This window comes from Nycticebus coucang, chromosome 2 (genome assembly GCF_027406575.1).
Source record: "Nycticebus coucang isolate mNycCou1 chromosome 2, mNycCou1.pri, whole genome shotgun sequence".
In the NCBI taxonomy this organism is placed as follows: domain Eukaryota; kingdom Metazoa; phylum Chordata; class Mammalia; order Primates; family Lorisidae; genus Nycticebus; species Nycticebus coucang.
The window spans coordinates 139,867,490-139,894,310 of NC_069781.1; the positions used below are offsets into that span (position 1 = coordinate 139,867,490).

General features: G+C 49.4%; 1 long non-coding RNA gene, 10 other non-coding genes and 1 pseudogene across 11 annotated transcripts; all 12 read left to right on the top strand.

The window, feature by feature from the left end:
- Positions 1-1,031: 1,031 nt before the first annotated feature.
- On the top strand, positions 1,032-1,122 carry LOC128580207 (small nucleolar RNA SNORD116). Its single transcript, XR_008378538.1, has one exon. It is a non-coding gene; the product is annotated as a small nucleolar RNA SNORD116 (small nucleolar RNA).
- A 2,068-nt stretch (positions 1,123-3,190) lies between these two features.
- On the top strand, positions 3,191-3,282 carry LOC128580200 (small nucleolar RNA SNORD116). The gene has a single exon (XR_008378531.1). It is a non-coding gene; the product is annotated as a small nucleolar RNA SNORD116 (small nucleolar RNA).
- A 2,246-nt stretch (positions 3,283-5,528) lies between these two features.
- On the top strand, positions 5,529-5,619 carry LOC128580211 (small nucleolar RNA SNORD116). Its single transcript, XR_008378541.1, has one exon. It is a non-coding gene; the product is annotated as a small nucleolar RNA SNORD116 (small nucleolar RNA).
- Positions 5,620-7,575: 1,956 nt separating this feature from the next.
- On the top strand, positions 7,576-7,668 carry LOC128580240 (small nucleolar RNA SNORD116). Its single transcript, XR_008378570.1, has one exon. It is a non-coding gene; the product is annotated as a small nucleolar RNA SNORD116 (small nucleolar RNA).
- A 2,225-nt stretch (positions 7,669-9,893) lies between these two features.
- On the top strand, positions 9,894-9,984 carry LOC128580212 (small nucleolar RNA SNORD116). Its single transcript, XR_008378542.1, has one exon. It is a non-coding gene; the product is annotated as a small nucleolar RNA SNORD116 (small nucleolar RNA).
- Positions 9,985-11,942: 1,958 nt separating this feature from the next.
- On the top strand, positions 11,943-12,033 carry LOC128580231 (small nucleolar RNA SNORD116). The gene has a single exon (XR_008378561.1). It is a non-coding gene; the product is annotated as a small nucleolar RNA SNORD116 (small nucleolar RNA).
- Positions 12,034-13,805: 1,772 nt separating this feature from the next.
- Positions 13,806-21,336, top strand: LOC128579825 (uncharacterized). Its single transcript, XR_008378277.1, has 4 exons — positions 13,806-13,925; positions 17,355-17,474; positions 19,960-20,079; positions 21,264-21,336. It is a non-coding gene; the product is annotated as an uncharacterized LOC128579825 (long non-coding RNA).
- Positions 13,988-14,079, top strand: LOC128580199 (small nucleolar RNA SNORD116). Its single transcript, XR_008378530.1, has one exon. It is a non-coding gene; the product is annotated as a small nucleolar RNA SNORD116 (small nucleolar RNA).
- Positions 17,653-17,747, top strand: LOC128580225 (small nucleolar RNA SNORD116). Its single transcript, XR_008378555.1, has one exon. It is a non-coding gene; the product is annotated as a small nucleolar RNA SNORD116 (small nucleolar RNA).
- Positions 20,217-20,300, top strand: LOC128580245 (uncharacterized; annotated as a pseudogene).
- Positions 21,337-22,768: 1,432 nt separating the features above from the next.
- On the top strand, positions 22,769-22,863 carry LOC128580219 (small nucleolar RNA SNORD116). The gene has a single exon (XR_008378549.1). It is a non-coding gene; the product is annotated as a small nucleolar RNA SNORD116 (small nucleolar RNA).
- A 2,527-nt stretch (positions 22,864-25,390) lies between these two features.
- On the top strand, positions 25,391-25,485 carry LOC128580237 (small nucleolar RNA SNORD116). Its single transcript, XR_008378567.1, has one exon. It is a non-coding gene; the product is annotated as a small nucleolar RNA SNORD116 (small nucleolar RNA).
- The last annotated feature ends 1,336 nt before the right edge of the window (positions 25,486-26,821 follow it).

Below are 26,821 nucleotides of genomic sequence, written 5' to 3' on the forward strand. Positions count from 1 at the left end.
ACGTCTTAACTCTTGGGCTTATGGGATTCTCTTGCCTCAGCCTACTGAGCAGCTGGGACTACAGGCGCCCGCCACAACGCCCGGCTTTCTTTTGGTTGCAGTTTGGCTGGGGCTGGGTTTGAACCCGCCACCCTCAGCATATGGGGCTGGCGCCCTACTCACTGAGCCACAGGCGCTGCCCATCCACGGAGACATTTCTAAGACCTAACTTGTTTCCACCTGTGGAAGGGCGGAGGATTATGTGTACAGGTTGAGGTACATGCCATATTGGGATTCGCCCTCAGGATTAGGAATTGGGACAGTAGTGTTGGTTTTCCCCCATCACGTTCCTGGCGGATTTACTGATAGCTTGCATAAGTCATGGTAGTCTTGCTGATTTTCCTCCAGGTTCTGGCCCCTGAGGAGGGCCCCCAAATCTGGGTACCAATATCATAGGGAGTACGTTGTGAGCCAAAAGTACAGGGCATTGTCCATTAGACTCCCAGTTCAAGCTGTAGCGATTTGGTTAGGGGATGCAGGAAGTATCAGGCTATTCCAATCCAGGTGTAGGTCAAGGGGCTCCTGCTCAGCTGCTCAGGCATCCAGGGCTATATTGAGTGACCTTACTGACACCGAATCAAGGAGTCCAAGCATCAGTGGTGATTTGTGGGAAAATGCACTGGTACATAGCTCATACGTGTAAGGCCAGGGTGCATATATTTCTGCTCACATGAACTAGGGGAACTCAAGGAAATAGAAATAGATAGGAGATGTAAGTAAAGGTTGGGTGACCAAATGTTAAGGCCCTTGGGAGGTGTGAACCTGCCCCCCTTCTGAAGTAGTCATGTTTTTCCTATGCCCCAGCAGGTGTCAAGTCACAGCAGAAACACCAATGGCCAGGGGGAAGCCAAGTGCCTGATTTGCACTAACGGGAAACACCAGGGAGCCCTTGAACACCTGGTGCGTGGCGAAGTGAACAAGTGACCATGAAAGTAAGGGGCTCTTTTCCCAACACAATAAGCTTCCTAATATCCAGGCTGAAGAATGTGTGTGGATCGATGATGACTCCAAATAAACATTCCTTGGAAAGCTGAACAAAATGAGTTAAAACTCTATACCGTCATCCTCATTGAACTGAGGTCCAGCACATGGCTCCACTAGGGAATAGTGAGGGAGGGATAACATCCACCTGTTCATGTGGGTGGCACCATGGGGTCACTCTGGCCATTGAATGTGGTCCATGTTATTTGAAGGTAGTCTTCAGTGCAGTGGGCAGCCACTAGGTGATGAGGGGACTTGTCTGAGGACTGTATCCTGGTGGAGTGGGGAATCACACAGCTGGTCAGCAGTGGTTATTTTAGTGTACATGTGGAACTGGCAGAGGTATGGAGTGGCTTCCCACTGAGCATATGGCACTGTCTGGGCTAGGAGGTACCTGCCTCTGAGCGTACAGGGTGGTTTCTGTAGTAGTGCCCTTAAAGCCCCTGTGCCTCCATGGAAAATGGGTCATTGTGGTCGAGCATAGATCCCAAGGCCATGGCTAAGCCATCCTTTGTCCTTGGGTGAAGATATTGGAATGGCTATGCTGATTGCGCAGAATCCATAGCAGGCAGCAATGGGGAGGCGAGTGAATTATGTTGTTAACAGGAGTCTTCAGAAGGTGTTCTCCTGTTATGTTGTTAACAGGAGTCTTCAGAAGGTGTTCATGTTATGTTCACATGTGCACCATGATCACACAAATTCTAGAGCAGCTAGTATACTGGCGAGATGGAGAGCAGAGTGCAATGCGTGCAATTTACAAGCCTTCTGTGGGGACTGATGAGTGTCCGTTTAGGGGGTTGGATGTTCCCCATATAGTGGGGCAGGCCATGTCAGAGCAAGGAGGCAGGGTGGAAATGTGATACCCTGTCCACAGGAGAGGTCAAGTACCCCGCATTGCCTCGTTTTCTTGAAGGTACCCCTGCCAGACCTCAACTGCTAATTTTCCCTCCTGGCAGCACATGTAGTCTTAATGTAGTCCCAGAATTGCTCCCAGACAAGGTCAGGTATATTGCGAGCCAGTGATTCTTTTTTTAATTAAATTTATTTTTTTTATTAAATCATAGCTGTGTACATTAATGCAATCTGGGCCAGGGATTCTTGTTTCCTTTTTCCATTGGATCTTAAGGGGATCATGTTATGATTTCTGGGGCTGTTACTTTCCGAGAGCATACATAGCTGAGGGAAGTTGTGGTTGAGGAGAGTTTACCACATTAGGTGTCCATGTGACATCTTCACGGGCATGTAGACCCACAAGGTCTCTATGTGGGCAGATTTCCCTTCTTCCTTCTGAGGGGGTCTTTTGCCAGTCAATCATGTTCTTCTTTTGTGTGACAGAGCCACTGCTCTGTGGTAGGAATGAGGTGCTGGGGATGGATCCCCTGTGGACTCCAAGGTGGTGGTGGGAAGCAGAGTCTAGTGCCATGGCGGGATGATGTTCTGGGCCTTGAGGTGGAGAAGACCAGTCCATTTCAGGATGTGTGCCTTTTCCGTGGTTTGCTGTGTTTTCCCTGTGAGGAAGGCACCAAATGTGCAATAGATTCGTGCTTCATCATTGCTCCTGTGAGATTGATATGGCATGGTACCGCTCCGCCAATTGCTTCTAGGCCCACAGTAAATCAGCCATTGTGGCAGAAGGGGGAAGTATTCCTTGAAACTATTTCTGTGTAACAATCCTATTGGAGTTTTTCTCTTGCGATGGGCCAGAGGAGGGCTTTGCGTAAGGAGTGACAACCTCCATGTGTCGAGAAGATTTTTCCCTGGCCATGTTCTTAAAAGTGCTGATGCAGGCCCTGTTGGCAGGTGACAGGGAGCTACAGCTCCATGCACTCCCATGTTGGTGTGCACACATGATAGGGAAGTTCAGGAAGCTCTGAGGGAGGTTTTAGTGCAGGGGCATGAATTTCCCTACCCTTTGGCCCTGTTTCCCTGTCTGATGTTCTCAAGCAGACATGTGTTCCCTCTTTACATTGTAGGCACCGTTGCAACAGAAGGAATGCCAGTAATCCTCAGGGGAGACCTTCATATCATGGGGGTCTTCAGACATGGGAGAAAGCTCATAGACAGCTGTGTCATGGGGCCTTTTGTGTGCTGTTGGAGTTTTTGGGAAGGTAAGAGTGCCTATTCCTCAGCAGGCTCATTTGCCTCTTGGCCAGGGGCAAAAACTGTGCATGGATCGATGATGACTTCCAGATATGCATTCCTTGGAAAGCTGAACAAAATGAGTGACAACTCTATACCGTTGTTCTCATCGAACTGAGGTCCAGCACATGTTTCCAACATAGTATGGCAGAGACTCAGAGAGGGAGAGAGGGGGATAGACTGAGAGAGGGATGTCTTCCATGCATTCACATGGCTTCCAGGATTGTGTTTATTAGGGCTTGGGACGTGGTGCTGGCAGAGCAATGGGGAGTCACTGGGTAGTTCGCCATTGCCAGTGGAGGACATGGCCCAGAAGGAATAGTAGAGTTGGTGAGAGGAGGTGAGCCCTGGGCCTCCCATGCTGAGAGGTTGACAAGTGTGCATTCAGCATGGGAAGAGTGAATCTTACCTTGCCTCTTTGAGCCCAGGGTGATTCTTGATGTCACGCTCCTTGCTCCCCCATGGGAGACAGTTTGTTCTGGTCAGGAATAGAACACTAGGCCACAAGTGGGTAGTCATTGGCTCATTTCCCTATAGGGCAGGAGTTACAGTGTTTCTCGGGTGTCCGGGCTACCAGTGGTAGGCTGTCATGAGCAGGCTATCCACACTGCTTTCCTGTCTGGTGAGGTGCCTGGGGATGGTGAATGCATTGGGTTTCTCGGTGCACGTGGACACCTGAGTCCAGTGCCCAACCATGTCTCCTGCAGGTGGAGAAGGGTGTGTGCTGTGGGTGTGTCAACTTCCCACCACACTGTGGAGATTGGTATGTAGCATTTATGAGTCTGCCTGTGTGGGGTTGGGTTGTGGTGGCATCCAAGGAGGCATGTGAAGTTGGTGGGATGTCCAAGAGATGCTGTGTTAATATGTGTGCAGGTGGAATTTGAATGGAGAACTGGCATATGCTTTCCTTCCAAGTAGGGTTGGTGTGTTTTAAAGTTGCAAAGCACAGGGTCCACTAATCCCATTTGTTGCTGACGGGGTGGTGTTGGTAGGTGGGTGGCTGGCTGTCATCTGTACCCAGTATTGTGTATATTATTCCCGTGGGTAGGAGGATGGCATTCTATGGATCTCTGTGAAACTTGTGGGGAAGCTTGTCCTTATCTACGTTTCAGTTTCCCAGGGCCCTCTTGGGGTTGTGTTTGTTTTCACATTCCTGCCATTGGTGTCCTTGGTGAAAGAATTGTGAGCAGATCACACATGCCCAGGTCAAATCCGGGACATGTTTTTGATAGCCATGCTGCATCTGTGGGCAGAGTCAGCAGTGATGGGTGTTCTTCCCAGGCTCTGTATTTCAGTTGAAGGTGTCCCTTTGGTGGTATGGGCTTTCTTGAGGGGAACTGGCTGCAGGCAAATTTCACACAAGGAAGAAAACTAAGTTCTGTTAACTCGTGTTCCTGAACTTTTATTAGAACAGACTTTTTGTGAGATTGGCATGATGATAGTACTTTTTGGTGAAGAGGGAGACGTTTCCCTCATCTGCCAAAGCAGTTTCAGCCATAATCTGTTTCCACGGAAACATTTCTGAGACCTGGCAACTTTCCTCCCGAGGAAGCAGGTCAACACTGTGTAAGGGTTAAGGCATAGACCACATTTGGTTTGTGCTTAAGGTTAGGAATTGGGGAGGTAGTGTTGGTTTTCCCTCATCAAGTTCCTGGCAAACTTACTCACAGCTCAGATAAGTCACGGTGGTCTTGCTGATTTTCTTCTGGGTGCTGTCTCTTGAGGAGGACCCTGACATCTGGGTATCCATGTCATGTGGAGTGCGTTGTGAGCCATAAGCATGGGATATTGTCTGGGCATTGTCTGTTGGATTCCCAGCCCAAGCCATAGCAATTCATTTGGGGGGTAGAATAAGTCTCAGGCTCATTTACAATCCAAGAAGAGGTCAGAGTCCTCATGCTCAGCTGCTGAGGCATCCAGGGCTATACCGAGTGACCTTGCTGACACCAAAATAAGGACTGCAAGCATCAGTGGTGTTCTTTCAGACAATATGCTGGAAACAGGTATGAAGCTCATATGGGTAAAGCTGGCATATGTTTCTGCTCACATGAACTGAGGCAAGCCATGGAAATAGAGATAGATAGGAGATATACCTAAAGGTTGGGTGAGCAAACACTAAGGCCCTTGGGACATGTGAGCTTGCCCCCCTTCTGAAGTAGTGGTGTGTTTCCTCTGCCCTGGCAGGTCGCCAGTCACAGCAGAAACACCAAAGGCCAGGTGGAAACAAAGGGGCTGATGTGTGCGAATGGGAAATACCAGGGAGCCCTTGAACGCCTCAGTGTGGTGAAGTGAACAAGCGATTGTGAAAGTAAGGGGCTCTTTTCCCAACACAATAACTTTCCTAATATTCCAGGCCACAGAATGTGCATGGATCGATGATGACTCCAAATAAACATTCCTTGGAAAGCTGAACAAAATGGGTAAAAACTCTATGCCATCATCCTCATCAAACTGAGGTCCAGCACATGGCTCCACTAGGGAATAGAGAGGGAGGGATGACTTCTACCTGTTCACATCAGTGGCACGATGGGGTCACTCAGGGCATCAAATGTGGTCCATGTTGTGGGAAGGCAGTCTTCAGTGCAGTGGGCAGCCTCCAGGTGATGAGACAGACTGGTCTTAGGACTGTGTCCTGGTGGAGTGTGGAAGAACACAGGTGGTCAGCAGTGGTTAATTGAGTGTACATGTGGAACTGTCATAGGTAGACAGTGGCTTCCTTCTGAGTGTATGTCACTGTCAAGTCCAGGCTGCAGCCTGCCTCTGAGCATGCAGAGTGGTTACTGTAATAGTGCCATTAAAGCCCCCTCATGCCTCAGTGGAAGTTGGGTCATTGTGGTCCAGCATCGATCCCAAGGCCACGGCTCAGCCATCCTTTGTCTTTGGGTTGTCTTTGGGTAAGTATATTGGATTGGCCATGCTGGTTGTGCAGAATCCATGACATATGGTGATGGGGAGGTTGGGGCCAGTGAATTATGTTGTTAATAGGAGTTTTCAGAAGGTGTCTATGTTTTGCTTGTATGTGTACCATGATCACACAAATTCCAGGGCAGCTATTTATATCGACAGGATGAAGGGTAGAGTGCAATGTGTGAAATTTGCTAGCCCTCTGTGGGAACTAATGAGTGTCTGCTTTGGGTGATAGATGTTCCACATATAGTGGGGCAGGCTGTGTTGGAGCAAGGGTGCAGGGGTGGGAATGTGGTGCCCTGTCCACAGGGGAGGTGAAGTTCCCTGATTGCCTCGTTTTTCTGAAGGTACTCCCACCAGAACACGATTGCTAATTTTCTCTGCAGGAGCACATGCAGTCCTAATGTAGGCCCTTAAGTGCTCCCAGCCACGGTTGGGTACATTGTGAGTCACTGATTCTTGTTTCCTTTTTCCATTGGATCTTAAGGGGGTCATGGTTTGATTTCTGTGGCTGTTGAATACAGAAAGATCATGGCAATTGTGGTTGAGGAGGGTTCAACACTTCAATTCCACATGATGTTTTCATGGGCATGTAGACCTGCCATGTCTGTATATAGACTGACCTGTCTCCTTCCTTCCGAGTGGGTCTTTTGCCCATCAATCCTGTTACTCTTCTGTGTGAGAGAGCCACCACCATGTGGTAGGATATAGGGGTCAGGGATGAATCTGCTATAGACTCCAGGGTGATGATGGGAGGCAGAATCCAGTGCCGAGGCCAGATGATGTTCTGGGCCTCAAGGTAGAGAAGCCCAGCCTGATGGAGCATGTGTGCCATTTCTGGGGGTTGTTGAGTTTCCCCTGTAAGGAAGGCACAAAGTGTGCGTTAGATTTGTGCTTCAGCATTGCTCCTACAGGATCAATTCAGCATGGTTCTGCCCTGCCAAGTGCTCATAGGCCCACAGGAAATCACCCCTTGTGGTAGAGGGGGCAGTTTTTCCTTGAAACTATTTCCACGTAACTATCCCACTGGAGTTTGTCTCTTGCAATTAGCCTGAGAAGGACTTTGCATGAGGAGTGACAATATCCGTGTGCCGAGAATTTTTTTCCCTGGCCGTGCTCTTGAAAGTGCAGATGCTGGCCCAGTTGATGACTGGGACCTGAGCCCCATGCACTCACGTGCAGCTGTCCACAAACATGGGGAAGTTCAGCAAGCTCTGTTGGAGGTTTTAGTGCAGGGGCATGAATGTTCCTGCTCTTTGGCCCTGTGTTCCTGTCTGATGTTCTCAAGTGGACATGTGTTCCCTCTTTACGTCACAGACAGTGTTGCCACAGAAGGAATGCCAGTGGTCCTCAGGGGAGACTGTCATATCATGGGGTACCCAGACAAGGGAGGAAGCTCTCAGGCAGGTGTGTCATGGGGCCTTTCATGTGCTGTTGGAGTTTCGAGAAGGTATGTGTGTCTGTTCCTTAGTTGGTGCATTTGCCTCTTGGCCAGGGCAAAAACTGCATGGATGGATGATGACTTCCAGATATGCATTCCTTGGAAAGCTGAATAAAATGAGTAACAACTCTATACCATCATCCTCTTTGAACTTAGTGTGCAACATATGTTTCCAATGTGATATGGCACAGACACAGAGAGAGAGAGTGTGTGTGATGGCTTCCAGCCTTTCATGTGACTTCCAGCATTGTGTTTATCAGGGCTTGGGACGCCGTGCTGCCAGAGCAATGAGGAGTCAATGGGTAGTTCGCCATTGCCAGTGGAGGACATGACCCATAAGAAAGAGTAGGTTTGGTGAAGGGAGGTGATTTCTGGCCCTCCCATGTCGAGGGTTGGTGAGTGTGCATGGAGAACAGGAAGAGTGAATCTTACCTCAGCTGTTTGATCCCAGGGTGATTCTTGAGGTCATGCTCCTTTCTCCTCTATGGGGGACAGTTTGTTCTGGTCAGGAATAGAACACAGGGCCACGCCTTGGCAGTCATTGGCTCATTTCCCTATAGGAAAGGAGGGATAGTGTTTCCAAGGTGACCAGGCAGTACCCGTGGCAGACTGTCACAAGCAAACCTTCCACACTGCTTTCCCGTCCATTGATGTGCCAGGGGTTTGTGTCCATATTTGGCATCTCAGCTTATGGGGACGCCAGAGTCTAGTGCCCAGCAACATCTCCTGCCAATAGAGAATGGTGCATGTTGTGGGTGTGTCAACTTCCCACTGCACTGCAGAGATTGTTTTATAGCATTTGTGAATTGCCTGGTGTGGGATTGGTTCATGGTGGGGCGCAGGGAGGAAGGCGAAGTTTGTGGGGATGGCCAAAAGATGCTGTGTTCATGTGTGCGTATGTGGAATTTGAGTGGAGAACTGACACACTTATGCCCTCCATGTAGGGCTGTGTGTTTTTGAGTCCCAAAGCAAAGGTGCCACAAATCCCATTGGATGTGTAGGGGGTGGTGTTGTTAGGGGGCTGGTTGGCTGTCATCTATACACGTGGATGCTATTCCAGTGGGTAGGAGAATGGCATTTCACAGATCTTTGTGAAACTTGTGGGGCAGCCCGTCCTGGGAAGGTGTCTACATTTCATTTCCCCAGGGCCCTCTTTAGGTTATAGGTGTTTTCACATTCCTGCCTTTGGTGTCCTTCGTGAAAGACTCCTGAGTGGATCACAGGTGCCCAGGTCAAATCTGGGACTTGGTTTTGGTTGGCAGGCTGCAACTGTGGGCACGATTGGCAGCGATGGGCATTCGTCCCAGGCTCTGGGTTTCAGATGGAGATGGCCCTTGGTGGTATGGGTTTTTGTGAGGGGCATTGGCTGTAGGCAAGTATCACATGAGGAAGAAAACTAAGTTCATGTGATTTGTGTTCCTGACCTCTTGGTAGAGCAGACTTTTGGAGGGTTTGGTATAGTGAGAATACTTTGTGGTGAAGAGGGGGACGTTTCCCTCATCTGCCCAAGCAGTTTCAGCCATAACTGGTTTCCATGGAAACATTTCTGATACCTGGCTAGTTTCCCGCTGGGAAAGGTCGGAGGATTGTGTGTATGGGTTAAGTCACATGCCATATTAGGATTCAAGCTCAGGGTTAGGAATTGGGAAGGTAGTGTTGGTTTTCTCCCATCATGTTCCTGGCGGACTTACTGACAGCTCGCATAAGTCACGGAAGTCTTTCTGATTTTCCTCTGGATGCTGGCCCCTGAGGAGGGCTCCCACATCTGGGTACCCATATCATGGGAGTGTGTTGTGAGCCAAAAGTATAGGGCATTGTCTGTTGGACTCCCAGCCCAAGCCATAGCGATTCAGTTAGTGGGTACAGGAAGTCTTGGGCTTATTCCAATCCTGGCAGAGGTCAAAGGCCTGCTGCTCAGCCTCTCAGGCATCCAGGGCTATATTGAGTGACCTTGATGACACCGAAGCAAGGACTCCAAGCATCAGAGGTATTTTGTGAGGCAATGGGCTGGAGATGTGTACATGGCTCATACGTGTAAGGCCAATGTGCATATGTTTCTGCTTACATGAATTGGAGGAATCCAAGGAAATAGAGATAGATAAGAGATATATGTAAAGGTTGCATGGCCAATGATAAGGCCCTTGGGACGTGTGAGCTTGCCCCACTTCTGAACAAGTCATGTGTTTCCTCTGCCCCAGCAGGTGGCGAGTCACAGCTGAAACATTAAAGGCCAGGTGGAAACCAAGTGGCTGATGTGCACTAACGGGAAGCACCAGGGAGGCCTTGAACACCTGTGGTGAGGTGAATTGAACAAGCGATCTTGAAAGTAAAGGGCTCTTTTCCCAACACAATAACTTTCCTAATATTGAGGCCACAGAATGTGCGTGGATGGATGATGACTCTAAATAAACATTCCTTGGAAAGCTGAACAAAATGAATGAAAACTGTATACCATTATCCTCATCGAACTGAGGTCCAGCACATGACTCCACCAGGGAATAGAGAGGGAGGGATGACTTCTGCCTGTTCACGTGGGTGGCACCATGGAGTCACTGTGGGCATCGAATGTGGTCCATGTTGTGGGAAGGCAGTCTTCAATGCAGTTGGCAGCCTCCAGGTGATGGGATGGACTACTCTTAGGACTGTGTCGAGGCGGAGTAGGGGAGCACACTGCCAGACAAGAGTAGTTAGTTGATTCTACATGTGGAACTCTCAGAGGTAGGGAGTGGCTTTCCAATGAGCACATGGCACCATCAGGGCTAGGCGGTAACCTGCCTCTGAGAATACGGGGTGGTTATTGTAGTCATGCCAGTTCAGCCCCTCGTGGTAGATGGGTCGTTGTGGTCGAGCATAGATCCCAAGGCCATGGCTCAGCCATTTTTTGTCTGGGGTTTGTCCTTGCGTGGGGACATTGGAGTGGTCATGCAGATTGTTCAGAATCTCTAGCAGGTGACAGCTGGGAGGTTGGGGTGAGTGAATTATGTTGTTAGCAGGAGTCTTCAGAAGTGTCCATGTTTTGCTTGCATGTGCACTGTGATCACACAAATTCCAGGGCAGCTATTTATTCCCGCAGGATGGAGGGCAGAGTGCAACATGTGCAATTAGCTAGCCCTCCGTGGGGACCCGTGAATGTCTGCTTTGGGCTTTGGATATTCCCCATATAGTGGGGCAGGCCATGTAGGAGAAAGGATGCAGGGGTGGGAATGTGATGCCCTGTCTACAGGGGAGGCATAGTTCCCCGGATTGCCTCCATTTCTCAAAGGTACCCTTGTTGGACCCCGACTGCTAATTTTCTCTGCAGGATGCATATGCAGTCTTAATGTAGGCCTAGAATTGCTCCCAGCCAAGTCTGGGGTACATTGCAGGCCAGTGATTCTTATTTCCTTTTTCCATTGGATCTTAAGGGGATCATGTTTTTATTTCTGGGGCCGTTGCCTTCCTAGAGCATACACAGCTCAAGCCAGTTGTCATTGAGGAGAGTTTACCACGACAGGTGTCTACATGACATCTTCATGGGCATGTAGATCTGCAAGTTCTCTATGTGGACAGACCTCCCTTCTTCTTTCTGAGGTGATCTTTTGCCAGTCAGTCCTATTCCTCTTCTGTGTGACAGCTGCTGCTGTGTGGTAGGATGGAGGTGCTGGGATGGATCCACTCTGGACTCCAAGGTGGTGGTGGGAGGCAGAGTCCAGTGCTGAGGCCAGATGACATTCTCCTCAAGGTGGAGAAGCCCAGTCAGCTCTGATAAGTCACAGTTGTCTTGCTGATTTTCCTCTGGGTGCTGGCCCCTGAGGAGGGCTCCGACATCTGGGTACCCATGTCATGTGGAGTGTGTTATGAGCAAGCAGTATGGGGTATTTTCTGGGCATTGTCATGTGGACTCACAGCCCAAGCCATTGCATTTCAGTGAGGGGGAGCAGGAAGTTTCGGGCTTATTCCAATCCAGGCAGAGGTCAAAGGCCTCCTGCTCACCTGCTCAGGCATCCAGGGTTATATTGCATGACCTTGCTGATACTGAAGCAAAGAGTCCAAGCCTCTGTGTCGGTTTGTGGGACAGTGCACTGGAGACGGGTCCAAAGTTCATACGTGTAAGGCCAGCATGCATGTTTCTGCTCATGTGAACTGGGGGAAGCCAAGGAAATAGAGATAGATTGGAGATATATCTCAAGGGTGGGTGAGCAAATGCTAAGGCCCTTCGGACATTTGAACCTGCCCCTCTTCTGAAGTAGTCATGTATTTCTTCTGCCCCAGCAGGTGGCGAGTCACAGCAGAGACACGAAAGTCCAGGTAGAAACCAAGTGGCCAATGTGCGCTAACAGGAAACACCAGGGAGCCCTTGAATGCCTGCACTGTGCTGAAGTGAACAAGCGATCATGAAAGTAACTGGGTCTCAACACAATAACTTTCCTAATGTTCCAGGCCATAGTATGTGCACAGATCGATGATGACTCCAAATAAACATACCTCAGAAAGCTGAACAAAATGAGTGAAAACTCAATACTGTCATCCTCATCAAACTGAGGTCCAACTCATGGCTCTACCAGGGAATAGAGAGGGAGGGATGACTTCTGCCTGTTCACGTGGGTGGCACCATGGAGTCGCTCTGGGCATCCAATGTGGTTCATGTTGTGGAAAGACAGTCTTCTGTGCAGTTGGCAGCCTCCAGGTGATGGGATGGACTAGTCTTAGTATTGTGTCCTGGAGGAATGTGGAAGCACACAGCCTGTCAGCAGTGGTTAGTTGAGTGTACATGTGGAACCGTCAGAGGTAGGCAGTGGCATCCCACTAAGCATATGGCACCATCAGGGCTAGGCAGTAGCCTGCCTCTGACCATACAGCGTGGTTACTGTAGTAATGCCACTTAAGCCACACTTGTGATCAAGCATAGATCCCAAGGCCATGGCTCAGCCATCCTTTGGGGTTTGCCCTTGGGCGAGGATATTAGAGTGGCCATGCTGATTGTGCAGAATCTGTAGCAGGCGGTGATGGAGAGGTTGGGCCAGTGAATTATGTTGTTAATGGGAGTCTTCAGAAGGCATCCCTGTTTTCCACGCATATACATTGTGATCACACAAATTCCAGGGCAGCTATTTATTCCAGCAGGATGGAGGGCAGAGTACAATGTGTGCAATTAGCTAGCCCTCCGTGGGGACCAATGAGTGTCTGCTTTGGGTGTTGGATGTTCCACATATAGCGAGACAGGCTACATTAGAGCAAGGGGGCAGGGTGGAAATGTGATATCCTGTCCACAGGAGAGGCGAAGTTCCCAAGATTGCATAGGTTCTTTGTAAGTAACCCTGGCAGACCCCGACTGCTTATTTTCTTTGCTGGCGGCATATGCAGTCTTAATGTAGGCCCAGAATTGCTTCCAGCCCAGGTTGGGTACATTGTGGGTCAATGATTCTTTTTTTCTTTTTTCCATTGGATTTTAAGGGGATCATGTTTTGATTTCTGGGGGTATTGCCTTCCTGGAGAATACACAGCTCAGGCTAGTTGTGGTCGAGGAGAGTTTATCATGTCAGGTGTCCATGTGACATCTTTATGGGCATGTAGACACGCAAGGTCTCTATGTGGACACACCTCCCTTCCTCCTTGTGATGGGGTCTTTTGCCAGTCATTCCTGTTCTTCTTCTGTGTGACATAGCCACCACTGTGCGGTAGGATGGAGGTGCCAAGGATGGATCCACTCTGGACTCCACGGTGGTGGTGGGAGGCAGAGTCCAGTGCTGAGGTCAGACGATGTTCTGGGGCTTGAGGCAGAGAAGCCCAGTCTGTTTGAGCATATGTGCCTTTTCCATGGGTTGCTGAGTTTCCCCTGTGAGGAAGGCACCAAGGGTGCATTAGATTTGTTGTTCAGTATTGCTCCTGTGGGATCAGTATGACATAGTACCACCCTGCCAAATGCTTCTAGACCTGTAGGAAATCAGCCGTTGTGGTGGAGGGGTAAGGTTTTCCTTGAAACTATTTCTGTGCAACAATCCCACTGGAATTTTTCTCTTGCCATGGGCCAGAGGAGGGCTTTGCGTAAGGAGTAACAACCTCCATGTGCTGGGATATTTCTCTGGCCATGCTCTTGAAAGTACTGATGCAGGCCCTGTTGTCATGTGACAGGGAGCTGCAGCCCAATGCACTCCCATGCAGGTGTCCACAGGAGATGGGGAAGTTCAGGAAGCTCTGGGGGGGGGGGGGTTAGTGCAGGGGCATGAATTTCCATACCCTTTGGCCCTGTATTCCTGTCTGATGTTCTCAAGTGGATATGTGTTCCCTTGTCTCTTTACATCCCAGATGCTTTTGCAATGGAAGGAATGCCAGTGGTCCTTAGGGGAGACCTTTGTATCATGGGGTCACCTGACATGGGAGGAAGGTCATGGACAGCTGTGTCATGGGGCCTTTCATGTGCTGTTGGATTTTTCGGAAGGTAAGCGTCCCTGTTCCTCAGCAGGTGCATTTGCCTCTTGGCCTGGGGCAAAAACTGTGCATGGATCGATGATGACTTCCAGATATGCATTCCTTGGAAAGCTGAACAAAATGAGTGACAACTCTATACCGTCGTCCTCATCGAACTGAGGTCCAGCACATGTTTCCAACATATGGCAGAGACACAAAGAGAGAATGAGGGAAGGGAGACAGAGAGGCATGGAAATAGAGAATGATGGCTTGCATACATTCACATGGCTTCCATCATTTTGTTTATCAGGGCTTGGGACATGGTGCTGCTTGAGTAATGGGGAGTCACTGGGTAGTTTGCCATTTCCAGTTGAGAACATGGCCCAGAAGGAAGTAGAGTTTGTGAGAGGAGGTTAACCCTGGCTGTCCCGGGGTGAGGGGTTGGTGATTGTGCATTCAGCCTGGGAAGAGTGAATCTTACCTTGCCTCTTTGAGCCCAGGGTGGTTCTTGAGGTCATGCTCCTTGCTCCCCCATGGGAGACAGTTTCTTCTGGTCAGGAATAGAACATTAGCTCATGCCTGGGCAGTCATTGGCTCACTTCCTTGTACGGCAAGAAGGATAGTGTTTCTCAGGTGACTGGGCAGTACCAGTGACAGGCTGTCATGAGCAGGCTATGCACACTGGTTTCATGTTCAGTCATGTGTTTGGGGATGGTGTCCACACTTGGCTTATTGCCACACATGGATACCCCAATCCAGTGCCCATTGATGTCTCCTGCAGGTCAGTAAGAGTGAATGCTGTTGGTGTGTCAATTTACCACCAGACTGTGGAAATTGTTGTATAATATTTATGAGTCTGCCCTGTGGGGGTGGAGTTGTGGTTGGACACGGGGAGGTACACGAAGTTTGTGAGGATGGCCAACGAATGTTGTGTTCACCTGCATGCAGGCAGAAGTAGTGTTGTGTGTTTTAGAGTCCCCCAGTACAGGGGCCACTAATCCCATTGGTTGTTGAGGGGCAGGTGTTGTTAGATGGCTAGCTGTCTGTCATCTATAGACATGTATGCTATTCCATTGGTGATGGGGTTGTCATTCCATGAATCTGTGTGCTACCTGCTGGGAAGCCTATCCTGGGAACATGTCTGGGGGTATAGTTGTTTTTACCCTCCCACCATTGGTGTCCTTGTTGAAAGAATTGTGAACAGATCACATGAGTCCAAGTGAAATCCAGGACTTGGTTTTATTCTCCATTCTGCATTTGTGTGCTAGGTCGGCAGCGATGTGTGTTCTTCCCAGGTTCTGGTTGTCAGATGTAGGTGACCCTTGGTGGTATGGGCTTTTGTGAGGGTCACTGGCTGGAGGCAAGTATCACATGAGGAAGAAAAGTATGTTCCATTGACTCTTGTTCCTGTTCTGTTGGTAGAGTAGACTTTTGATGGGTTTCCCATGGTGAGAATACTTTGTGGTGAAAAGTGACACTTTTCCCTCAAGTGCTGGGCTGTTTCATCATTAATCTGTTTCCATGAAACCATTTCTGAGGTTTTTGTAGTTTACCCCTTAGGAAAGAAAGGAATATGTCTATGAGTTCACATACAGACAGCATTTGCTCCGCTTATGCCCATTATGTAGCATATCCTCTTATTTTAGGGATAGGAATATGGACCAGGACTTCAAGTGATTGTTGTGTTGTTTTCGGTTTTCCTTGGATAGATCCACATCATAGGTTATAGGGAGTGGGTGTAGAAAATGGGCAAAATGCTGCAGGTCACACCATGGGAAGGTATTCCAGAGAGAGGAGACACATGGTGTCCTCACATGGACATCCACGTTGAGGGTGGGTGCAGGAGGCGTCCCAGATATTCCTGGGCCAATCTCTGGTTATGGGTGGAATTTTTGGTGTAGTAGACATTGCCTGTGAAGTCATCCAAGGGTGATCCCTGTGATCACTCCTGCTGCAGGGTCCTCAGGCTGATGTCTAGCTGACCTAGCCTTTTCCCAGCTGACTAGGTCTCCAAGATTGTCTTCCTCATAGGAGATCAAGTCCCTTGGGGTCCCACTTGAGTACATGTGGTGTTGAAGCTTTTCTTAGCCAATCTTCACATGGATCCTTCATCCCATTCCTGGGAAGCTTTCTTCTTGTAAGTGTCAGGAAGAAAAGTTTCACATCAGCAGGCATGTTCTCCTGGGATCTGGCTCCGCAGTCCTGTTTTCCTTGAGTAAGGGTAGGTTTGTGCACAGCCCCAGGTGCACCACAGTGGAGTAGCCATTGGCTTGGGACAGACTGATAACTCTGGGTGTTGGTGGTGTTTTCAGTGTTCCATTCTCCGTGCGGGTGGTTGAAAGCCTATTTATTCCCTTAGGGAGGGGAGAGGGATACCATGACAGGAATGGGTTGAGATGTTACCTGGTTGGCAGTTGAAGGAGAAAAGATAGGTGTGACTCATGATCAATCATGCTCCTTATAGGCACCTGGGTTGACTGGGAATCCATGGGTCCACAGCAAGTGTTATAGTTTTATCAGGGTCCAGAGTTGGAGGCATGAGGATGAGGGTTTGGTCAAGGTAGCTGCATGATGGGCTCATTGCCACAGCGGTGACGCTGGTGAAGCTCCCTGGGGGTGATATGTACAAGGCCCATGCATAACCATGTGCATGCCTCTTACCAGAGGGTTCTGCTCGGTCGTCCGATGGGCAAAACACCCATGGCTCTCGGGTGTTGTTCTCACTCCAGGAAAAGCTTGTTGAAGCCACCAAAGGGAGGGCTTTGATGTGGGAAGTCAGTTTCAGGCCACCCAGGTGGGTCCACCTATGCCCATTAGGCAGTGAATCTGATGGACATCCATGCATGGATATTGATGTTAATGAACTTTGGTTTTGTGCCAGGTGCGCTTCTCTGGCTGAGGGTCTTGAGCCAGCATGTGCTCATTGTCATTGGATTCCAGACATCAGGAGAATCGTGAGGGGCTGTAGTTGTGCACACAGAGAATTTATGCCTTCAGAAGCAGCCTTGATTGAGGGTGGGTGTGTCACCCATGCCTTTTTTTCCTCAGCAGATTGAGCTCAGAGTTGATGTCGTTTATGTGGTGGGCCTTGGTGTCAAAGAGTCGGCCTTTCATGGAGTTGAGTATAGAAGATGGGCAGCATGGCTGCTCCTTTAGAAGATGGGGAATACAAGAGCTCCCTAGGGTGCCAGGCCCATAACGACCAACACACACAGAGCAGCACAGAGGAACAGACAGAAATATGAGCACATCTCGACTGGACACTTGACGTGTTCCATGGGTTTCTATATCATTAATTGCCTTAGGAGAATTCGTGGAGAAGAGAAGGGAGAAACCACAAAACAGGATATCAGTAAGGAGGCAGGGAAGTTACTCCACTGGTAAGGATGGCAGTGCAGCAGCCACCTGTGTCTTTGAATCCCTTTGTGAAGTGTGCATTTGATTTGGGTCCACTTCTCAGGGGCAGTCACCTTGAGAGACATGCCATCAGCCTGTGAGGAGGAGGTGCATTCCTTCTGAGGACAGATTTGCCTGGGATCCTGGAATCACTGTGGCTGAAGCTGGAAGATTGCTCCAGAGGGTAAGCATTTCCTCGAGTGAAGGGCTGATGCTGTGTTTTAGATTTTGTAGCTCCTCTAGGGAACAACTTCTCAGTGGCGTGGCTCTGGGTTCCTCAGGGTGCGGACAACCTTGGTGGTCACTGGCTGTCCCTCTGCCGAGTCCTATGGGGTAAAATTTCCAGCAGCTTAAACGTGCTTGGATCAATGATGAATCCCCTGTCAAAACATTCCTTGGAAAAGCTGAACAAAATGAGTGAAACTCACTACCGTCTCACTCATTGGAACTGAGGTCCAGCACGTTGCCTGAACCAGGGCCTTTAGTTTGAGGGAAAACGTGCACTGCTTAAAATTGGTGCTGTCCCTTTAGGGAACACACAATGGGAGTTCTCCTTGGCTAGGGGAATCAGGAATAGGCACCACGCAATGAGCCAGGGTAGATTTGTAACTGCAGTGGTGGCTGTCTTGATGGCATGGGGCCATCATTTCTGGCACAGGTATTGCTGGTGAAGGTGGAGGAGGAGGTCTCCTGGGCTTGGTAGGCCTAGAGATAGGATTTGTGTGTATAGGCAGAGGCCCTTGTGTCCAATATCCAGGGATAAGCAGATGGGCCAGGCCTTCAGGCTGACCATGAACTTGGACTTCTGCTTTTCTGGGATAAAGACATGTTGAATGGTGATGAGGGGGAGGGCTATAGAAAGGGATGAACCCACTTTGTTTCCCCCCCCCCATTGAGCCCTCAAGTTAAGGGCCCAGCAAAGCAGGAGGGGCTGTCTCTCCACACTCTTTATCACATTCCCACCCCTGGAATCAATGTGAACTTGGTCTTGATGGTCCTGGCAAGAATGTATCCCAGACAGAGGTGACACGTAATAACCTCCCTTGGACATCCACATGAGGGTGGGTGGAGGAGGCATCCCATATGTTCCTGGGCAGGTCTCTGGTTGCGGGGCAAATTTTTGGTTGTGGTGGAGATTTCCATCTAAGTCATCCATGTGTGGACCTTGTGACCACTCCTGTTGCAGGGTCCTCAGGTTGGTCTCCAGGTGACCTAGCCTTTCCCAGCTATAGATCTCCATGGTTGTGTTCCTCGTAGGGAAACACGTCCCTTAGGATCCCACTTGAGCATGTATGCTGTTGCGGCTTTTCTTACCCAATATTGACATGGATACTGCTTCCGTTTCCCAGGATGCTTGCTTCTTAAAAGTGTCAGGAAGGAAATTTCCAAATCAGTGGTCATGTTCTCCTAGGATCTGAATCCACAGACCTCTTTGCCTTGAGGAAGGACAGGGAGTTTGTGCAGTCCTAGGTTCAATGCTGTGGAGCAGCCATTGGCTTGGGACAGGCCAGTGACTGTGTTTGTTTGCTGTGTCTTCTGTGATCCATTCCCCATTTGGTGTGGCAGAAGATTATTTATTACCTTAGGGAGTGGACAGGGATAGCGTGACAGGGATGGGTTGAGAGGTTACCTGGCTAGCAGATGGAGAAAACATGGGTATGATTTGTGATCGATTGTCCTCCTTGTAGGTGACTGGGTGACTGGGAATTGGCGGGTCCACAGTGAGTGTTATGTTTCAGTGTGGGTCCAGAATTGGCGGCGAGAGGATGGGGGTTTGGTCAAGGTTGCTGCATGATAGGCCAATGCCACAGTGGTGTCTCTATGGTGATGCCGTGAGGTTGATATGTACAAGTTCCATGGATCAGTGTGTACGTGCCTCTTGGCAGTGGGTTCAGCCTGGTGATCAAAATGGCTAACCCCCCAGCGTACTCAGGTGTCGTGCTAACTCTGGGGAAGGCTTGTTGGATAACCCAAAGGGAGGGCTCTGACATGGGAAAGCAGCATAAGGCTGCCTGTGTGAGTGCTAGGATGCCCATTAGGCAGTGAATCGGATGTAGCTTGCTGCTTAGATGGGGATAGTGTCCAATGATGTTGGTAGAGTTTGGTTTTATACCCCTTCCTGGCTGAGGGTCCTAAGCCAGTACGTCCTAATTGTCATCAGATTCCAGATATCAAGGGAATTGTGAATGGCTGTAAAGTGTGCCCACAGTTGGTATATGCTTTCAGGAGCAGCCTTGTTTGCTGGGAGAGTCCCAGTCCTTTTGTCCACAACAGACTGAGCACAGAGTTGATGGTGTTTGGCCTTGGTGTCAAGGAGTAGGCCTTTCCCAGTGTCTTGTATAGATGTTGGGCAGCCTGACTGCTCCTTTAGGAGATGGGGAACACATGAGCGCCCTAGGTTACCAGGCCCATAGTGATCTGGAGAGCAGCTCAGGAGAACAAACAGAAACACGAGCATACCTCAGCTGGAGACACGATGTTTTCCATGGGTGTCCACATCAATACTTGGATTAGAGGAATTCATGGAGAAGAGAAGGCAAAAATCACAAAACGGGATGTCAATGGGAAGGCAGGGACATTACTCTGCTGGAAGTAATGGCAGTGCCATGGGCACCTGTGTCCTTGATTCCCTTTCTCAAGCATGCATTCAATTTGTGTCCATTTCTCAGGGGCAATTGCCTTGAGAGACATGACGTCAGCGGACAAGGACAACATGCATTCCTTCTGAAGACAGAGTTGCCTGGAATCCTTGAATTGCTGTGGCTGAGGCTGGCTGTTCACTCTGGAGGGTAAGCATTTCCAGGGGTGGAGGGCTGATGCTGTGTTTCGGAGTTTGTAGCTCCTCTAGGGAACAGCTTCTCAGTGGCGTGGCTCTGGCTTCTCCAGGGTGCAATACACATTGGTGGTCACCAGCTCTCCCACTCCTGAGTCCCCCATCAAAACATTCCTTGGAAAAGCTGAAAAAAATGAGTGAAACTCGCTACCGTCTCGCTCATCAGAACTGAGGTCCAGCACATTGCCTGAACCAGGGCCTTTAGGAGTGTGGCACAATGTGCACTGTTTCACATTCCTGCCTTCCCTTCACGGCACACACAATGGGAGTTCTTCCTGGGTAGGGCCACATGCAATGCATCTAGGTAGGAGATTTATGAATGCAATGTTATCTGTCTTGATAGCATGGCACCATTGTTTCCAGCATAGGTATTGCTGGCGAATGTGGAGGTGCAGGCCTCTTGGGCTTGGTAGGCTGACAGGCAGGATTTGTGTGTATAGGCTGAGGCCTATGTGTCCAATATCCAGGGATGAGCAGATGGGCCAGGCCTTCACGTTGACTGTGAACTTGGACTTCTGCTAAAGTAGGGTAAACACATGTTCAGTGATGATGAGGGGGAGGGCTATAGAAAAGGACGAACCTGCTGTGGTTCCACACACCCCCATTGAAACCTCAAGTTAAGGGCCCAGCAAAGCAGGAGGGGCTGTCTACCCACCCTGTTTATCTCATTGCCACAGCTACAGTCCACATGAACTGGGTCTTGATGATTCTGGCAATAACGTATCCCAGCAGAGGTGACATGTGCTATCCTCACTTGGAAATCCACATCAGGGTTTGTGGAGGAGGCTTCCCATATATTCCTCGGCAGGTCTCTGGTTGCGGGTGGAATTATTGGGTGTGTTGGAGATTGTCAGCAAAGTCATCTAAGGGTGGTCCATGTGACCACTCCTATTGCAGAGTCCTTATGCTGGTCTCCGGGGTGACCTAGCCTTTCCCAGCTGACTAGGTCTCCATGTTTTTGTTCCTCATAGGGGAACATGTCTCTTAGGATCCCACTTGAGCATGTATGCTGTTGTGGTTTTTCTTAGCCAATATTGACATGCATACTTCTTCCCTTTCCCAGGATGCTTGCTTCATAAAAGTGTCAGAAAGGAAATTTCCATGTCAGTGGTCATGTTCTCCTGTGATCTGGTTCCACAGGCCTCTTTGCCTTGAGGAAGGGCATGGAGCATGCACAGTCCCAGGCACACTGCTGTGGAGCATCCATTGGCTCACGACAAGCTGGTGACTGTGGTTGTTGGCAGTGTGTTCAGTGTTCTATTCCCCGTGTTGGTGGGGCAGAAGCTTGTTTATTCCCACAGGGAGTAGACAGGGATAGAGTGACAGGGATGGGTTGAGAGGTTTCCTGGCTGGCAATTGAAGGATAAAACATGGGTATGATTTGTGATCGATTGTCCTCCTTGTAGGAGACTGGGAACCAGTGGGTCCACAGCAATTGTTATGGTTCTGTCTGGGTCCAGCATTGAAGGCGTAAGAATGGGGGTTAGGTCAAGGTAGCTGCATGATGTGCTGCATGCTATAGCAGTGTCTGTGGTGAACCTCCATGAGGGTGATTCGTGTAAGTTCCATGGATGAGCCTATGCACACCTCTTGGCAGAGGACTCAGCCTGGTCGTCCAAAGGGCAAACTCCCCATGGCACTTGAGTGTCATGCTGTCTCTGGGGAAGGCTTGTTGGAGAACCCAAAGGGAGGGATCCGACATGGCAAAGGAGCATCAGGCCACCAGTGTGAGTGCGAGGATGCCCATTAGGCAGTGAATCATATGGACCTTGCTGCTCAGATGGGGGCACTGTCCAGTGATGTTGGTAGACTTTGGTTTTGTGCCAGGGGCACCTCCCTTCCTGAGGGTCCCAAGCCAGCACGTCCTCATTATCGTTGGATTCCAGATATCAGGGGGATTGTAGAGTGTGGCCACAGTGGGTGTATGCTTTCAGGAGCAGCCTTGTTTGGTGGGAGAGTCACCCCAGACTTTTGTCCACAAGGGACTGAGCTCAGAATTGACAATATTTACATGGTAGGTCTTGATGTCAAAGAGTCAGCCTTTCCCAGTGTCAGGTATACAAGGTGGGCAGTGACTGCTCCTTCAGGAGATGGGGAATACATGAGCATCCTAGGATGTCCAGACCATAGCGACCCATACATGCAGAGAAGCACAGAAGAACACACAGAAACACGAGCACACCTCAGCTGGAGACATGACATTTTCCATTGGTGTCCATATTGTTATTTGGCTTAGGGTAATGAGAAGGCAGGGAAGTTAGTCCGCTGGCAAGGATGGCAGTGCAGTGGCCACCTGTGTCCTTGAATCCCTTTCTGAATCACACATTTGATTTTTGTCTACTTCTCAGGGGCAGTCGCCTTGAGAGAAATGCCATCGGGGGGGAGTATGAGGTACATTCCTCTTAGGACTGATTTGCCTGGAATCGTGGAATCACTATGGCCGAGGCTGGTGGATCACTCCAGAGGGTAAGCATTTCCTGGGGTGGCGGGCTGACACTGTGTTTTGGATTTTGTAGCTCCTCCTGGGAATGGCTTCTCAGTGTCATGGCTCTGGCTTCTCCAGGGTGCAGAAGACCTTGGTGGTCATTGGCTCTCCCACTGCCGAGTCTCATGGGGTAAAATTTCCAGCAGGTTGGAACGTGCTTGGATCGATGATGAGTCCCCCATCAAAACATTCCTTGGAAAAGCTGAACAAAATGAGTGAAACTCACAACCGTCTCACTCATCGGAACTGAGGTCCAGCACGTTGCCTGAACCAGGCCTTTTAGGACTGAGGAAGAACGTGCCCTGTTTCACATTTCTGCCATGCATCCAAGGCATGCACAATGGGAGTTCTCCCTGGGTAGGGGCATCAGAAGGGGGCTGCATGCAATGCACCTATGTAGGAGATTTTTGAGTCCAATGGTGGCTGTATTGATGGCAGGGAGCCATCATTTCCAGCACAGGGATTGCTGGCGAAGGTGGAGGTGCAGGCCTCCTGAGCTTGGTTTGCTAGCAGACAGGATCTGTGTGTGCAAGCAGAGGACCAGGCCTCCAATATCTGGGGACAAACAGATAGGCCAGGCCTTCAGGCTGAACATGTACTTGCTCTTTTGTTTTGCTGAGGTAAAGCCAGGTTCAGTGGTGATGAGGGGGAGGGTTATGGAAAAGGCTGATTCCTCTGAGTTTCACTGAGTTTTGCCTCAACTTCAGGGCCCAGCAAAGCAGGAGAGGCTATCTCCCCACCCTTTTAATCACATTGCCACAGCTGGAGGTGAACTGATCCAGGTCATCATGGTACTGGCAGGAATGTAGCCCAGAGAGAGGAGACACTTGGTGTCCTCATGTGGGGGTGGGTGTAGGAGGCTTCCCAGATATTCCTGGGCCAGTCTCCGATTGCGGGTGGAATTTTTGGCATGGTAGACATTGCCAGCGAAGTCATCCAAGGGTGATCCCAGTGTTCATTCCTGCTGCAGGGGCCTCAGGCTGGTGTCTAGGTGACCTAGCCTTTTCCTGGCTGAATAGATCTCCAGAGTTGTCTTCCTCAAAGGAAAACAAATCCCTTGGGTTCCCACTTGAGGATGTGTGATGCTGCTGCTTTTCTTAGCCAATATTCACATGGATCCTTCTTCCCTTTCCCAGGAAGATTGCATCTTGAAAGTGTCAGGAAGGAAATTTCCACATCAGTAGGCATGTTATCTTGGGATCTGGCTCTGAAGTCCTGTTTTCCTTGAGGAAGGGTAGGTTTGTGTGCAGATCCAGGTGTACCACAGTGGAGTACCCATTGGCTTGGGACAGACTGATGACTCTGGGTGTTGGCAGTGTCTTCAGTATTCCATTCCCTGTGTGGCAGGTCAGGATCCTGTTTATTCCCTTAGGGAGTGCACAGGGGTAGCATGACAGGGATGGGTTGAGAGGTTACTTGGCTGGCAGTTGAAGGAGAAAACGTGGGTATGATTTGTGATTGATTGTGTTCCTTGTAGGTGACTGGGAAACTAGGAATTGATGGGTCACCAGTGAGTTTTATGGTTTTGTCATGGTCCAGTGTTAGAGGCATTAGGATGAGGGTTTGGTCAAGGTAGCTGCATGATGGGCCCATTGCTGCAGTGGTGAATCTGGTGAAACTACCTGGGGGTCATACGTGTAAGGCCTATGGATGACCGTGTGCATGCCTCTTGGTAGAGGGTTCTGCTCGGTCATTTAAGAGTCAGTCACCCATGGCTCTTGGGTGTCATTGTCACTCTGGGAAGTGCTTGTTGGAGACCCCAAAGGGAGGGCTTCAATGCGGGCAAGCAGGGTCAGGCCGCCCGTGTGAGTATGCCTATACATATTAGGCAGTGAATGGAAATCCCTGCTCAGATGGTGATGGTGTATAATAAATTCCAATGATGTTAGTGGACTTTGATTTTGTTCTGGGCACACTTCCCTAGATGAGGGTGCCAAGCCAGTTTGTCCTTATTGTTCTCAGATTTCAGACATCTGGGTAATGTGAGGGGCAATAGTTGTGCCCACATTGGGTGTATGTTTTCAGAGGCACCCTTGGTTGGTGGGCGATTCAACCCTGCCTTTTGTTCACAAGGGACTGAGCTCAGAGTTGATGTTGTTTATGTTTTAGACCTTGGTGTGAAAGAGTAGGCCTTTCTCCCTGTCAGGTATAGAAGGTGGGCAGCTTAACTGCTCCTTCAGGAGATGGGGAACACATGAGCACCCCAGGGTGCCAGGTGCATAGTGACCCACACCCCCTGAGCAGCACAGAGGAACACAAAGAAAGACGAGCACACTGTGGCTGGGCACACGAGTGTTTCGTGGGTGTCTATATCATTATTTAGTTTAGGGGAATTCATGGAGATGAGAATGCAGAAACCACAAAATATGATTTCAATGAGAAGGCAGGGATGTTACTCCACTCACAGGGATGGCAGTGCAGCAGACACCCGTGCCCTTGAGTCCCTTTCCAAAGTGTGCATTCGATTTGTGTCCACTTCTCAGGGGCAGTCGCCTTGAGAAGCATTCCATCGGTGGGCAAGGATGATGTGCATGCCTTCTGAGGACACAGGTGCCTGGGATCCTGGAATTACTGTGGCCAAGGCTGGCAGATCCCTCCAGACAATAAGCACTTCCTGGGGTGGAGGGCTGACACTGTGTTTTGGACTTTGTAGCTCCTCCCAGGAACGGCTTCTCAGTGTTGTGGCTCTGGGTTCTCTGGCGTACCGAAGACCTTCATGGTCACTGGCTCTCCCACTGCCAAGTCCAGTAGGGTAAAAGTTCTAGCAGATTATAACGTGCTTGGATCAATGATGAGTCCCCTGTTAAAACATTCCTTGGAAAAGCTGAACAAAATGAGTGAAACCCACTACCATCTCACTCATTGGAACTGAGGTTCAGCATGTTGCTTGAACCAGGGCCTTTAGTAGTGAGGGATAATGTGCACTGCTTCACATTGCTGCAGTACTTTCAGAGCACACCCAGTGGGAGTTCTACCTGGGTAGGGGCATCGGGAATAGGGTGGCATGCAATGCACCTGGGTAGGAGATTTGTGAGTGGAATGGTGGCATGGCGCCATCATTTCTGGCACACATATTGCTGGCGAGGGTGGAGGTGCAGGCCTCCTGGGCTTGGAGGCCGACAGACAGGATTTTTGTGTGCAGGCAGAGGCCCATGCGTTCGATATCCTGGGACGAGCCGGTGGGCCAAGCCTTCAGGCTGACAGTGAACTTGGACTTCTGCTTTTTTGGGATAAAACATGTTCAGTGGTAACAAGGGGGAGGACTACAGAAAAGGACAAACCTGCTGCAGTTCCATACTCCCCAGTTTGGCCCTCAAGTTAAGGGCCCAACAAAGCAGGACAGGCTGTCTCCCCACAGTCTTTATCACATTGACACATTTAGAATTGAGGCAGACTTGGTCTTTATTTATTTATTTATTTATTTATTTATTTTTATTAAACCATAGCTGTGTACATTAGTATGATCGTGGGGCACCATACACTTGGTTCATAGATCGTTTGACACATTTTCATCACATTGGTTAACATAGCTCTTGTAACATTTTCATTGTTATTTTGCTAAGACCTTTACATTCCACATTTACTAGGATTCACATATACCCTTGTAAGATGCACTGCACGTGTAATCCCATTAATCCCCCTCCTTCCCCCTCCATCCCCCCTCCCTCCCCTCCCTTTCCCCTTTCTCCCTATTCTTAGGTTGTAACTGGGTTATAGCTTTCATGTGAAGGTCCTACATTAGTTTCATAATAAGGGTGAGTACATTGGGTACTTTTTCTTCCATTCTTGAGACACTTTACTAAGAAGAATATGTTCCAGCTCCATCCATGTAAACATGAAAGAGGTAAAGTCTCCATCTTTCTTTAAGGCTGCATAATATTCCATGGTGTACATATACCACAATTTATTAATCCATTCGTGGATCGATGGGCACTTGGGCTTTTTCCATGACTTAGCAGTTATGAATAGGGCTGCAGTAAATATTCTGATACAAATATCTTTGTTATGGTGTGATTTTTGGTCTTCTGGGTATATGCCCAGTAGGGGGATTACAGGATTGAATGGCAGATCTATTTTTAGATCTCTAAGTGTTCTCCATATCTCTTTCCAAAAGGAATGTATTAATTTGCATTCCCACCAGCAGTGCAAAAGTGTTCCCGGATGTGGAGAAAAGCAAACTTGGTCTTGATGGTCCTGGCAGGAATATATCCCA